Below are 16155 nucleotides of genomic sequence, written 5' to 3' on the forward strand. Positions count from 1 at the left end.
AATATCTTTTCCCATTCTGAGGGCTGTCTGCTTGCTTCACTTACTGTGCTCTTGGAAGTGCAGAGCTTTATAGTTTAATCAGATCCAAGTAATGTATTTTTGGTGTTGCTTCAATTGCCCAGGGGTCCTCCTCACAAAATATTCTCCCAGGCCAATTTCTTCAAGTGTTTCCCCTGAACTCTCTCCAAGTATCTTTATAGTTTCATGTCTTAAGTTTAAATCTTTTATCCAGTGGGAATCAATTTTTGTTAATGGTGAAAGGTGTAGGTCCAGTTTCAGTCTTCTACAATTCACCCAGCACTATTTGTTAAATATGGAATATTTCTCACAATTTAAGTTTTTGACAGGCTTATCAACTATCAAATGACGATAAGTGTCTGGGTTTATCTCTTGGTTCTCTATTCTTTTCCATACATCTACCTCTCTATTTTTGTGCCAATACCATGCTGTTTTGATCACTGTACATTTATAGTATAGTCAAGTCTGGTAGCGGGATTCCCCCTGATTTGTTTGAATTTCTGAGTAATGTCTTGGATATTTGAGTTTTTTTCTGTTTCCACATAAAACAAAGTTGTATATTTTCCAGATCTTTAAAGTATGACAGAGTGGCTTTAATGTGGATTGCATTAAATCTGTACATTGCTTTGGGTAGTATGGACATTTTAACAATGTTAATTCTTTCCAGCCATGAGCATGCTATGTATTTCCATTTGTTGACATATTCAGCTAATTCTTTTTTCAGAGTTTCATAGTTCTCCTTATAGAGGTCTTTCACGTCCTTTATTAGGTACACTCCCAGATATTCCATTTTCTTTGGCACTACTGTAAAGGGAATAGAGTCTATGACTGTTTTATCAGCTTGACTATTGTTGGTATATATGAATGCTACAGATTTGTGAGTAATGGTTTTGTTGTCTGAGACACTTCAATATTCTTTGATCACTTCTGAGAGTTTTGAAGGGGAGTTCCTCTGGTTTTCCATGTATAAAATCATATCATCTGTAAAGAGTTAAAGTTTGATCTCTTTAACCCTATTTGGATACCCTTGGTGCCTTTTCTTGCCTGGTTGCGATGGCTAAGACTTCTGTTACAATGTTGAATGCTGAAAGATGGTAGAGACAATGGGCATCCTTGCCTGTTTCCTGATCTGACTGTAAATGATTTCAACTTAACTCCATTCAATACTATATTGGCTGTGGGTTTGCTGTAGATGGCCTCTATCAGTTTAAGAAATGTTCCTTCTATACCTATTTTCCTACATATTCTTATCATGAAAGGATGCTGGATATTATTAAAAGCTTTTTCTGTATCAATTGAGAAAATCTTATGGTTTTTGATTTTTATTTTTTTATGTGATGTATTACATTTATAGATTTACATGTAGTGAATCAAACCTTGAGATCCTGGGATAAAACCAATTTGATCATGGTGTATAATTTGTATGATGTGTTTCTGGATTCTGTTCGCTAGTATCTTATTGAATATTTTCGTATCTTTATTCATTAAAGATAGTAGTCTATAGTTTTCTTTCATTGTGTCTTTTCCTGGTTTGGGGATCAGGGTGATATTTGCTTCACAGAATGTGTTGGTAAGTACACCTTCTTTTTCTATGTTTTGGAAAATGTTATGTAATATAGGTATTAGCTCCTCTTTAAAGGTTTGGTAGAATTCTGATGTAAGGCCATTTGGTCCCGAGCTTTTTTCTGTTGGGAGATTTCACATAGTTTATGCTATTTCATTCTAGATATGGACTATTCAATATTTCCAATTCTTTCTGGCTGAGTCTAGGAAGATGGCGTGCTTCCAGGTATTGATCTATTACCTCCAGATTTTCATTTTTCTGAGAATAGAGTTTTATATAGTATTCATTAAGGATTTTTTTAATTTCTGAGATATCTGTTGTTATTTAACCTTTATCATTTCCGATTCATGATATCAGAGATTTTACTTTTCTGTTTCTGGTTAGGTTAGCCAAAGGTTTATCAATTTTGTTAAACTTATGGAAAAATAACTTTTTGTTTCTCTGATATTTTGAATGTTTCTTTTGTTTTCAATTTCATTTAATTCTGCTCTAAGTTTGATTATTTATTTTCTTCTATTGGGTTTGAGGTTGAAATGTTCTTCATTTTCCAGTTGTTTGAGATATTTCATTAAGTTTTTGGCTTCCTCTCTTTCCTTTCTCTTGAGGAAGGCTTGCAACATTATAAATTTCCCTCTGAGGACTGCCTATGGAGTATCACGTAGGTTCTGATAATTCATGTCTTCATTGTTGTTTTGTTCCAAAATTTGATAATTTCCTTTTTAATCTCATCTACGGCCTACCTATCATTCAGCATAAGAGTATTTAGTTTCCATATCTTTGTATGAGTATAAAGATTCATGTTGTTGTTGAGTTCAACTTTTATTCCGTGATGGTCCAAGAAAATGCAAGAAATAATTTCTATTATTTTAAATTTGCTGAGGCTAGTCTTATGACATAAGTTGTGGTCAGTTTTGGAGGACGTTCCATGGGCTGATGAGAAGAATGTGTTTTCAGTTTTATTAGGATGAAATGTTCTGTTGATGTCCTTTCAGTCCAATTGTTCTGAGGTCAAATTTATGTTCATTATTTCTTTGTTTAGTTTATTCTAGAAGGATGTATCTAACACTCCCAAAGGGATGTTACAATCTCCTACTATTATAGTTCTGGGAGTTATCAAATTATTCGTGTCTATTAGGTTCTCCTTTATAAACTGAGGGGCATTCTGGTTGGGTGCATAAATGTTCATAATTGAAATTTCTTCATATTAAATGTTCCCTTGACAAGTATGAAGTGACCACCCTTATCTTTCTTTACCTTAGTTGGTTTAAAGCCTATTGTATTTGCAAATAATATTGCAACAACTGTTTTGTTCTGATTTCCATTTGTCTGAATTATGGATGTCCATCCCTTCACCCTGAGTCTATTTTTATCCTTTAATGTAAAATGAGATTCTTGTGTGCAGCAGATATCTGGTCTGAGTTTATATATGCAGTCAGCCAACCTGTGCCTCTTAAGGGGACAATTTAAACCATTCACATTAATTGAGATAATTGACAAGCCTGGTAGTGTTTTGGTGTCAAGTTGTTCAAATGTCCAGTGGACATTTTTAATCCTTTCACCACTATGGAAATTGGGTTTTGTTCAACAATTTCTGAGTGAGTTTACTGTGGTGGTGGAGCATTGTGCTGGTTATTGGGGAGGATGAATCTGAGAATATCCTGGGAAGCTGGTTTAGTTATGGAAAATTCTTTGACACGTGTATGTCATTAAAGTATTTGATTTCTTCATCCCAAATAAAACTCTGTTTAGCTGTATACAGGATCCTGGGCTGACAGTTGTTTTGTTTTAGGAGATTGAAGATTGATGACCATCCTCTTATAGCTTAAAAGTTTCAGCTGAGAGATCTTCAGTCATTCTAAAATTATTCCCCTTGTAGGTTATGATTTTCTTACATCTGGCTGCTTGCAGAATTTTCTCTTTCATGCTAAGTTTGGTAAAGTTAATGACAATGTGTCTAGGTGATGCTTAATTTGGATTAAGTCATACTGGGATTCTGAAACTGTCTGCTATCTGAATTTCTGTATCTCTTGCCATGCTTGGGAAATTCTCCTACAATATATCTTGGAGTACAGCATCAGTGCCTTTAGGACCATCTTCTTCTCCTTCATGAATTCCTATAAGATGAATGTTTGTTCTTTTGGAGTGTTCCCACAACTCTCTCATGGAATGATCTGCTTTTGCTATCCACTTCTCTGCCTATTTGGCCATTTGGTAGCATTCAAAAGCTTTTTCTTCAATCTCAGAGATCCTTTCTTCAGACTGGTCCATTCTGTTACTAAGGGATTCTACTGTATTTCTCAGTTCTTTGAGGAAGGCAATTTCTTGCTTCATTGGGTCTAAATGTTTGGAGATTTTGTCTTTCAATTCATTGATTTCTTGTGACAACTTTTGCATTACTCCTTGGATTTGTAATTCCAATTTTACTTCCATTCTATTAATCTTATTTGCCATCCATATTCTGAACTCAATTTATTTTTTTTAAATGTGTAAGCATATCACTATTTTTATTTTCACCTAAGCCACTATGCTGTGGGATAAAAGTTTATACAATATGTATGACCACATGTTATACTTTAATACAAATTTCAGAACATAAACCATAATATTCTCTACTTTATTGTCCAAATATACATATTTTTATCTGAAATACAATATTTACAAAACAAAACATCTCCCTGTAATAAAATCAGCATTATTAGAATAATTGTTTAAATTATTTTTAAATGGCTGTAGTGGAGCCAATTTTCCTCAGTTAAGTACCTACAGGGATTTAGCACACTCATGGTTCTTGAATACAACTAAGAATGTAGCACTGATAAGCAAATATTACATATAAATTCAGCTGAACATTCAAAATAAAAAGATTTCCGATTTCAGAAATATATTTAAAAATATCCTCCTGTCCACTGTTGTTATACTCCCTTTATTCTTTCACACAGCTAGTTCCAGGAGTTACAGTTTTCTGCACTTCCAGAGATCTTTCAATTGGGGCAGGCCTCAATAATCTTCTTTTTCAATATAGGTCTTTGCGTTATCCCGTGCCATTTGCCTGGCCAAGTACCTGTCTCTGGCTGACATTATGGTTTCTTCATTGTTTCGCTTTGCAAACTTGCTCACCATTTCAGGTGTTCTCTCTCATTCTTTGTCCTTCTCTTACCTTTCCTCTGTGAGTCTATGTTTTGCTCCTGGGGATGTTTCACAACTAGAGGGGTTCTCTTGGTTTCCTTCTTTGTCATTTTCCATGTTTCTCATTTTGTTGGATCTTTCTTGGTCATGATATTTATCCTTTGCTCTAGAATTGGGGCTGCTTTCCTTTCTGGCTTGATTTTTTTTCTGAAGTTTGAACATTTACTTCTTGTTTTTCTCTATCTCTGTATTTATCATTATTTTCGTATCTTTCCCTCCTTACTTTCACATATTCTTCCTTTTCTCTGCTTTTCTCTTTCTTCTCTCCTTTCTCATTGTGTCAGTTATGAGCATTTCGCTGTTTATTTCTTTCTTTGTCTCTTGGGGAGTATTTTTCCCTGTCTTTATCCCTTTTCCATTCTCTGTCACTTCTTTCTCTTTGGTCCCTTGCTCTCAGTTTATCTTATTGTTCATGCCTTTTCCAGTGGAAATTTCTATGACTGGGCTCTCTGTGCCTATGAGAATCCTTCTCTTTCCGGTAATCATGGTCAGTGTAATAGTTCTCTTGGTCTCTGGACTGCCTCTCTTGGTGCTTATCTTGCGTTTTCTCAAGTCCTCTTGACTTAGAATCTTTTGTGTGGTGTTTGGCACCATGCCCTCTTTCTTCACTAGATGACCATGAGTGTGTCTGAGCCCTGTGATGCTTGGAATCATCCTTTGAGGTCTCTGTGATCTTTTCCCGCCTGCAGTTCCGTTTACTTTCTTCCATTTCATCATCCTCATTGCTCTTAGCATCAAAGTCACTGTCGGCATCTGGGTTTTCCTCTATTTTCATGCCAGTTTCCAGAATGCACTACTTATGTTCTTTGAATTTACTTCATCAGAGTAACCCCTTGATTTATCTTCCTTTATCCCAGATCTGGCTTCACGAAAACTGCACTTAGGTACTTCCTCTTCACCAACTGCCTGATTTAACAAGTGCCTATAAAATCCACTGAGATCTTTCTGCTTTGTTACATCCAAACGTGCTTCTAGTATAGCAACCCTCTTTTCCCTTTCTTCCTCTTCAGCTCTCTCTTGCAGTTTTTCTTATAAGCTGATGTCACAAATGCCTCATTATCATCAAATTCTCCCTTTTCCATTCCTCGTTTTTCTCTGTATTTTCTTTTCCATTCTTTTTTCCTGTTCCTGTTTTCTCATTTCAACTGCTTTTAGTAAGTTGTGAATGTACTTTGGCTCTCGATCTTTTCCCAAAAGCAACTTGGGGTTACTTTCCTCCTTTTTTTTTCATGCATTTCATCAAAAATACTGTCATATTCATACACAGTGGAATCTTCTGCCAGGGCCTTCTTTCTTTCTTTCTATATATATATTTTTTTTTATTAAATCATAGCTGTGTACATTAATTTGATCATGGGGCACCATACACTTGGTTCATAGGCCATTTGACACATTTTCATCACACTAGTTAACATAGCCTTCCAGGCATTTTCTTAGTTATTTTGCTAAAACATTTACATTCCACATTTACTGTTTCACGTATACCCTTGTAAGATGCACCGCAGGTGTGATGCTATCACTCCCCCTCCCTCTACCCAACCCCCCTCCCACCCCACCCTTTCCCCCTTCCCCCAATTCTTAGGTTGTAGCTGGGTTATAGCTTTCATGTGAAGGTCTTAAATTAGTTTCATAGTAGGGGTGAGTACACTGGGTACTTTTTCTTCCATTCTTGAGACACTTTACTAAGAAGAATATTTTCCAGCTCCATCCATGTAAACACGAAAGAGGTAAAGTCTCCATCTTTCTTTAAGACTGCATAGTATTCCATGGTATACATATACCACAATTTATTAATCCATTCGTGGACCAATGGGCATTTGGGCTTTTTCCATGACTTAGCAATTATGAATAGGGCTGCAATAAACATTCTGGTACAAATATCTTTGTTATGATTTGATTTTTGCTCTTCTGGGTATATGCCCAGTAGAGGAATTAGAGGATTGAATGGCAGGTCTATTTTTAGATCTCTAAGTGTTCTCCATACATCTTTCCAAAAGGAATGTATTAATTTGCACTCCCACCAGCAGTACAAAAGAGTTCCCTTTTCTCCACATCCACGTCAACATCTCTGGTCCTGGGATTTTGTGATATAGGCTAGTCTCACTGGAGTTAGATGATATCTCAAAGTAGTTTTGGTTTGCATTACTCTGATGATTAAAGATGATGAGCAATTTTTCATGTGTCTGAAGGCTACGTGCCTGTCTTCTTCAGAGAAGTTTCTCTTCAAGTCCCTTGCCCAGCCTGCGATGGCATCCCTTGTTCTATTCTTCTAATGCATTTGAGTTCTTTGTGGATTCTAGTTATTAAACCTTTGTTGGAGACATAACCTGAAAATATCTTCTCCCATTCTGAGGGCTGTTTGCTTGCTTTACTTACTGTGTTCTTGGTTGTGCAGAAGATTTTTTGTTTGATCAAGACCCAATAGTGTATTTTTGAAGCTGCTTCAATTGCCCTGGGGGTCTTCCTCATAAAAAACTCGCCCAACCCAATTTCTTCAAGGGTTTTCCCTGCACTCTCTTCTAGTATTTTTATAGTTTCATGTCTGAAGTTTAAATCTTTAATTCAGTGAGAGTCTATCTTTGTTAATGGTGAAAGGTGTGGGTCCAGTTTCAGTCTTCTGCAGGTTGCCAGCCAGTTCATCCAGCACCATTTGTTAAATAGGGAATCTTTTCCCCATTGAATGTTTTTAATTGGCTTGTCAAAGATTAAATAACGGTAAGTAGCTGGATTCATCTCTTGGTTCTCCATTCTGTTCCAGACATCTACTTCTCTGTTTTTGTGCCAATACCATGCTGTTTTGATCACTATCGATTTGTACTATAGTCTGAGGTCTGGTAGCGTGATTCCTCCTACTTTGTTTATATTTTTGAGTAATGCCTTGGCTATTTGAGGTTTTTTTCTGATTCCATATAAAATGAAGCATTTTTTTTTCTGAATCTTTAAAGTATGACAGTGGGGATTGCATTGAAATTATATATTGCTTTGTGTAGTATGAACATTTTAACCATGTTGATCCTTCCCAGTCATGAGTATGGTGTTTTTCCATTTGTTAACATCTTCAGCTATTTCTTTTCTTAGAGTTTAATAGTTCTGTTTATAGAGATCTTTAATATCCTTTGTTAGATAAAGCCCAAATATTTCATGTTCTTTGATACTACTGTGAATAGAATAGAGTCCTTAACTGTTTTTTTTAGCTTGATTATTGTTGGTATATATAAAGGCTACCATTTTATGAATGTTGATTTTGTAACCTGAGATGCTGCTGTATTCCTTGATCACTTCTAAGAGTTTTATAGCGGAATCCCTTTTGTTTTCCAGATATACAATCATATCATCTGCGAAGAGCGAAAGTTTGATCTCTTCTGACCCTATATGGATAACTCTGATAACATTTTCTTCCCTAATTCGATGGATAAAACTTCCATTGCAATGTAAAGGAGCAGTGGAGACAATGGGCAACCTTGCCTGGTTCCTGATCTGAGTGGAAATGATTTCAATTTAACTGCATTCAATATGATATTGACTGTGGGTTTGCTGTGGATGGCCTATATCAGTTTAAGAAATTACCCTTCTATACCGATTTTCTTAAGTGTTTTGATCATGAAGGGATGCTGGATATTATCAAAAGCTTTTTCTGCATCAATTGAGAAAATTGTATGATCTTTGTTTTTCAATTTGTTGATGTGCTGAATTATACTTATAGATTTACGTATATTGAACCAGCCTTGAGACCCTTGGATAAAACAAACTTCATCATGATGTATAATTTGTTTGATGTATTGCCGGATTCTGTTTGTTAGGATCTTGTTTAAAATTTTTGCATCTATTTTCATTAGTGATATTGTTCTATAATTTTAAGTTCCTGTTGGATCGATCCTTTGTTTGGGGATCAAAGTGATGTTTGCTTCATAGAACGTGTTGGGTAGTCTTCCTTCTTTTTCTAAATTTTGGAACAGATTGAGTAATATAGGTACTAGTTCCTGGTTAAAAGTTTGGTAGAACTCTGACGTGAAGCCATCTGGTCCTGGGCTTTTCTTCTTAGAAAGATTTTGTATGGTCGATGCTATTTCAGAACTTGATATTGACCTGTTCAACATTTCTACTTGATTCTGACTAACTCTTGGAAGGTGATGTGCTTCCAAGTATTGGTCAATTTCTTTCAGATTTTCCTATATCTGAGAATAAAATTTTTTGTAATATTCATTAAGGATTTTTTTGAATTTCTAAGGAGTCTGTTGTTATTTCTTTTTGTTATTTCTGATTGATGAAATTAGAGATTTTAATATTTTTTTCCTGGTTAGGTTAGCCAAAGGTTTATCTATTTTATTGACTTTTTCAAAAAAACAACTTTTTTTATTTATTGATCTTTTGTATAATTCTTTTGTTTTTAATTTCATTTAATTCTGCACTAATTTTGTTCATTTCTTTTCTTTTACTGGGTATGGGGTTGGAATTTTCTTCTTTTTCCAGTTGCTTGAGATGTCCCATTAAGTTGTTAACTTCCTCTCTTTTCGTTCTCTTGAGGAAAACTTGCAGTGCTATAAATTTCCCTCTTAGGACTTTCTTTGCTGTATCACAGAGGTTCTGATAATTTGTGTCTTTATTGTCATTTTGTTGCAAAAATTTCGCAATTTTCTTCTTAATCTCATCTATGACCCAGCTATCATTCAGCATAATGTTATTTAACTTCCAACTTTTTGTATAAGTATGCAGATTCCTGTTGTTACTTAGTTCAACTTTTATTCTATGGTGGTCCGAGTAGATGCAAGGAATAATTTCTATTCCTTTAAATTTGCTGAGGTTAGACTTGTGACCTAAGATGTGATTGATTTGGGAGTATGTTCCATGGGCTGATGAGAAGTAAGTGTATTCAGTTTTGTTGGGATGAAATGTTCTGTAGATGTCTGCTAAATCCAAATGTTGGATGGTTAAGTTTAAATCTAAGTGATGAAAATGTGTCAAACGGTCTATGAAACTAGTGTATGGTGCCCCATGATCACATTAATGTACACAGCTATGATTTAATAAAAAAAATAAAAATAATTAAAAACAATTTCTTTGCTCAGCTTCTTGTTGGAGGATCTATCCAACACTGCCAAAGGAGTGTTGAAATCTCCGACTATTATGGAGCTGGAGGAAATCAAGTTGCTCATGTTTGTTAGAGTTTCTCTTATAAATTGAGGTGCATTCTGGTTGGATGCATAAATATTAATTATTGAAATCTCATCATATTGAGTATTACCCTTAACAAATATGAAGTAACCATTCTTATCCTTCCTTACATTTGTTAGTTTAACGCCTATTGTGTCTGCAAATAGAATTGCAACACCTCCTTCTTTCTGATTACCATTTGCTTGAAATATGGATGACCATCCTTTCACCCTGAGTCTATATTTATCTTTTAAGGTAAGATGTGAGTCTTGTATGCAGCAAATATCTCGCCTGAGTTTTTGTATCCAGTTATTTAACCAGTGCCTCTTTCGAGGACAGTTTAAGCCGTTCACATTAATGGAGAATATTGATAAGTCTGGTAAAATTTTGGGTATCGTGTTTTTCAAAAGTCCAGTGGACATTTTTAATCCTTTCGCCAGTGTGGAAGTTGCAGTTTGATCAAAAGTTTCTGAGTGAGTTTACTTTTGTGGTACAGGATTGGGTTGGTCATTATGGAGGATAGGTCTGAGAATATCCTGAAGAACTGGTTTGGTTCTGGCAAATTTCTCCAACATATGAATGTCATTAAAGTATTTAATTTCTCCATCATAAACCAAACTCCGTTTATCTGAATACAGGATCCGGGGTTGAATGTTATTTTGCTTTAGGAGATTAAAAGTCGATGACCACCCTTTTCTGGCTTGAAAAGTTTCAGTAGAGAGATCTGCAGTCATTCTAATATTCTTCCCTTTGTAGGTAATGTATTTTTTACATCTGACTGCTTTCAGAATTTTCTCCTTCATTTTAACTTTATTGAAGTTAATTATGATATACCTTGGGGATGTCTCATGCTAGGGTTCTGAAACTGTCTGCTATCTGAATTTTAGAATCTCTTGGCATGTCTATAAAATTCACCTTTATAATTTCATGGAAAAGGGCCTCTGTGCCTTGTGAGGCCACTTCATCACTTTCAGGGATGCCAATGAGGTGGATATTAGCTTTCTTTGAATTATCCCAGAGCTCTCTTTGAGAATGATCCATTTTTGTTCTCCATTTCTCTAACCTCGCAAAAGCTTTGTCTTCAATGTCAGAAATTCTTTCTTCTGCTTGCTCCACTCTGTTACTGAGGCATTGTAATGTATTTTCTAGATCTTTGAGGGCTGAAATTTCTTGCTTCAGTGCATCAAAATCTTTGGTGGTTTTGTCTTCAAATTGATTAAATTCTTTTTTTTAATTAATTAATTTTTTTATTAAATCATAGCTGTGTACATCAATATGATCATGGGGCACCATACACTTGGTTCATAGAATATGTGACACATTTTCATCTCATTAGTTGACATAGCCCTCCTGGCATTTTCTTAGTTACTTTGCTAAGACATTTACATTCCACATTTACCAAGCCTCACATATACCCTTGTTAGATGCACCACCGGTGTGATCCTTTCAATGCCCCTCCCTCAACCCATCTCCCCTCTCCCTCCCCACCCTTTCCCCTTCCCCCTATTCTTAGGTTGTTGATTAAATTCTTGAGACAACTTTAGATATTCTCCTCGAATTTCTAATTCCAACTTTTCAATTGCTCCTCAAATTTCTAATTCCAAATTTTCCTCCATTCTATTATTCTTGTTTGTAGTCCAAATTCTTAATTTGATTTCTGACAATTCTGCCAGTTGCTTATGAATGGGATCTTCAGTTACATGTGCCATATCTTTCCTTGGAGGGGGGTTGATCTATTCTGGTTAATCATGTTACCAGAGTTTTTCCACTCATTCCGCCCCTTGATTTTTTTACACAGTTTGACTTTTCCCCTGGAGTTTTGCAGAGGACCCATATAGTGCTACAGCCTGAGAAACTAGGGACCTGTTTTTTTGTGGTGGGGCTTAGTGGCTCTGTCTTGTTTTCAGCTGGTCTCTGTCCTACCCTAGTGAAACAGTTACTCTGGTTTGACATCTCAGCTGCAGAGAAATACCAGCAAGTAAGTCACCCCGCCCCCCACAGGCAACAATTGAAAAGGAAAATCTAACCTTCCTACAACCACACAACCAGGGCACAATTTTTATAGTCCTTGTGCGAGTGGCTCAGTTCAAAAGGTCTAAATCAATTGTCTCATTCAGCACCTGGCTCAGGTGGGAGAGTTTAAAAGGTCTCTGGCACTCAGCCCTACTATGAAACTAATTTGGGGCTCTCACATGAAAGCTATAACCCAGTTACAACCTAACAATAGGGGGAAGTGGGAAAGGGAGGGGGGTAGTGGGTAGAGGGAGGGGGATCAGTGGGATCACACCTGTGGTGCATCTTACAGAGGTATTTGCGAAACTTGGTAAATGTAGAATGTAAATGTTTTGGCACAGTAACTGAGATAACGCCGGAAAGGCTATGTTAACCATTGTGATAAAAATGTGTCAAATGTTCTATGAAGCGAGTGTATGATGCCCCATGATCATATCAATGTATACAGTTATGATTTAATAAAAAAAATAAAAAAATAAAAGGTCTCTGGCAACTAAATTGCTGGGGTCTGTTGATAACTCAAATATGACTGGCTCCATTGCTCTGGGAGGTCAGGAGGACCCACCCAGTAAATAGATTACTCTGAGAAAGTTTATGCCTTCTTTCCCACCTTTCACCTCTGTCACCCCCAGTCACTGATAACCCCACAGGACTGTGACCCAGTTGCCTCCAATGAGCAGATACTCCGGGGGTTTGCACCTGCCTGAATCACAAGGAAATCTATATCTGCTCAGCCAGGCCTCTGTTCTCTGCCTCTATCCAGCAGGGGGAAGAGAGGCCTCACAACCTCGGGCACTTGATGGAGGCTTGGGTGTGTTCACTCAGTTCTAACTCCACCCCTGATTGATGTTACTGACAGTACAGAACAACTTTGCGGGAATTTTTTTTTTTTCCCTGCTAAATTCCCCTGCAAAAGAGAAGCTGTTTTGAGTTCCCACAACCTGCGCCTAAGGCCCTGTGTTTGCTCCTGTAGGTTTGTATTCGGTTAGCTGTCAGTTCTAGCCTCCTGCCTTCCTTTGTCTATAGGCTGACGATCTCCTGAGGGCCAGTTGTGTCTTAGGCTCATTAAAGTGGTCCTCTGGGTCAGCCTCGCCCTGGGAATCTCCTGGCTCTGCCAGTGCGTTTTCTAGTCCCCACGCTCCACCCAGGCTGGTACCAGCTCAGGCAAACCCTTTACTCACGTGGCCTTCATTTCCATCGCAGATCTGTTCCGTGGTGGTTGCCACCAGGGAAGATGCCTGGCCTCCTCTGGTTGCCTATAGAGGCAGGGGTGTGATTTCAGAATATCCGGGGGTGAGCCCTATTATTGCCAAAAACGACTGCTGCTCTGTGCCTTAGGGCACTGCCACTCTGGTGTGGTTTCCTCTCAGTCGATCATCCTCTCCTCGCTCCTGTCCTGCAGAATCAGCACTGACCAGCTGCAGTACAGGCCCTGTCCAAACCCCTCGAGAAATCACCCAAGAATCAGGACTCCTGGGGGACAGGCCTCCAGACCTTGGAGTGAGAGTGGAGGGTAGTGCTGGGGGCTTATATTTGCAGTTAGAGAATATACACAGTTTTATACAGTTTCATGCCTGGCAGGAGCATGCCATGGCACCCTAGTATGGGAGGTAGGTCCAGTTTTTAGAAGGTCTCTCCCATGGAGTGTAGTGGGAGGAGCTTTGAACTCTGCTCATTTGTTTGTGGGGCTCTCTGAGTCATTCTCATGGGGGTGGGGAGTCTCGTCCACTTGTGATGGATTTTGTACCTTTTGTTTGTATCCTTGGGGTTGCAGCTCACCTCAGCAGGGCTGATGTGCGTTCTTCAACATTCTCTCTTTTTGTAGCTCTAATCCACCAGGTTACTTGCTAAATTTCTGTCCTGTAACACTCCTTCTGGATGGGAGCCTCTTTGGAAAGCTGGCTTCAGTCAGCCATCTTGTCTCCACACCCCCCAAGCCAGGACAGGTCTTCTTTGTCTGTAGGCCTCCACTGCCAGATTGCTGGTTTGTTTCTGCCCCCATACTTGTTTTCTATGCCATTCTTCCACTGCTCCTGACCTCATTCTTAGCTCCTGGGTTCCGCTTCTGCTTCATTGTATCTCTGAAGTAATATTTCTGGGCAGGAAAGCCTATGCAGAGGTGGCTGGAGTCCTCTTTGCCCATTCTCACTGTGAGTAGCTTCTAATTAGATGTTTCTAGTGCACCCTTTGCTCTGCACCCATGGGGAAAGATTTTTATGAGGAAGACTTCATTGGCAATGACAATGACAATGAAGTTAAACAAATGGGACTTAATTAAGCTGAAAAGTCTCTGCCCAGCTAAGTACACAATTAAAGCAATTAGACAACCTTCACTTGCTCTCTTTACCCCTTCCAAGGAAGCTCCAGCAAACCCCCAAGTCCAAAAAATGAAAATCCTGCAGGACAGGTCTTATTGTTCTCTACTCCTCCACTCCACTTTCCTTTTTTTTTTTTTGGACTGAGGAGTTCACTGGAGCTTCCTTGGAAGGGGTTAAGAGAGCAAGTGAACTTGAACGGCATCCTGCAGAATGAGAATCGATATTTGGAGGTCTAGAGACCAAAAAGACCTGTCCTTCAGGTTTTTTTTTTTTTTGGACTGGGGAGTTCACTGGATCTTCCTTAGGAGGGGTTAAGAGAGTAAGTGAACTTGAATAGTATCCTCTGGAATGTGAAAAGATATTTGCATGTTATTCATCTGATAAAGGGTTTATAATTAAAACGTACAGAGACCTCAAATTAATCAACAAAAAAGCAAACAGTCCCATCTATCATTGGACAAAAGACACGAACAGAACGTTCTCACAAGAAGACAGATGAATGGCCAATAAACATATCAAAAAATGCTCATTGTCCCTAATCATTAGAGAAATGCAAATCAAATTCACCTTGAGATATCACCTAATCCCAGTGACAATAGCCAACATCATAAAGTTTCAAAGCTGCAGATGCTGGTGCATATGCAGGGAGAAGGGAAGAATTTTACACTGCTTGTGGAACTGCAGACTAATACAGCCTCTTTTGAAAGAAGTATTGAGAATCCTAAAAAATAGGCCTTCCATTTTATCCCACAATTTCATTACTAGATATCTACTCAGAAGAAAAATATTTTATCATATTTTCAGCTCAATTTAAGATCACCAATATATGGCATCAACCCAAGTGCCCATCAACCTTTAATGGATTACTAAACTATGGTATATGTATACTATGAAATACCATTTAGACATAAAATGATGGAGACTTTACATCTTTTGTATTAACCTGGATAGAGCTGGGGAACATTCTCTTTAGTAAAATATCACAAGAATGGAAAAGTCAGTATCCAATGTACTCAATACTAATAGGAATACAGTAGATAATCTAATACATGCCCAAACAACAAAAAAATATTTTAATTAAAGCTTGGGGGAGGTGGCAGGAAGGAGGGAGGATGGAGGAGGGAGGGAAATTTGTGTGATCCCTTCTATGTGCACAATGGAAGGGCATATAGCATACCTCCTGAGTTAGGGCACATCTACAAGAATCTCACGTAACAAAGGCAAACATTGTAACCTAACCATTTGTATCCTCATATTGATTTGAAAAAAAGGGGAAAAAATGAAGATAGCTTCATAAATTTCTCCTTGGAAGTGCTGGATATTGAAACCATGTCAAAGTGCTGTCTTTTTTTTTTTTTTTTGTGGTTTTTGACTGGGGCTGGGTTTGAACCCGCCACCTCCGACATATGGGACTGGCGCCCTACTCCTTGAGCCACAGGCGCCACCCAAAGTGCTGTCTTGTAAAGTCCACTGAACTTTGTGTTTTGAAATCAACATGGAGCCAAGGGCCTTTGTTATAATCCACTTTTACAACTCAAGAACCCAGAATTCTCTCTTCTGATCTTGTAGCCCATTTTTTAAACCTGGTATTCTCTTTTTATTCCCTAATGAGTAAATACTTACTAATGTAACACTTTAATTCCTTTTATTTTTATTTTTGCCACATTTTCTTGAGCTATTTTACTAGTGGTTGCTATAGGTCTTACCTTATATATACAACTTATCAGAATCATCTTCGATTTATACTAACTTAATGTTGGTGAGACAAAGAAATACTACTGTTACATGACCCTATTATTTCATGACTATTATTGTTACATTTATTGCATCTAGATACATCACAAAGGCATTTTTATATTGTAATTATTACTTTATACAATTTATTGTTCATTATAGAAATGGATA

The 16155-nt window shown here is 37.5% G+C and overlaps 1 pseudogene; it reads right to left on the reverse strand.

Moving 5' to 3' along the window:
* Positions 1-4579: 4579 nt before the first annotated feature.
* LOC128576854 (nuclear speckle splicing regulatory protein 1-like) lies at positions 4580-14075 on the reverse strand (annotated as a pseudogene).
* Positions 14076-16155: the final 2080 nt, after the last annotated feature.

This window comes from Nycticebus coucang, chromosome X (assembly GCF_027406575.1).
Source record: "Nycticebus coucang isolate mNycCou1 chromosome X, mNycCou1.pri, whole genome shotgun sequence".
Taxonomy (NCBI): Eukaryota; Metazoa; Chordata; class Mammalia; order Primates; family Lorisidae; genus Nycticebus; species Nycticebus coucang.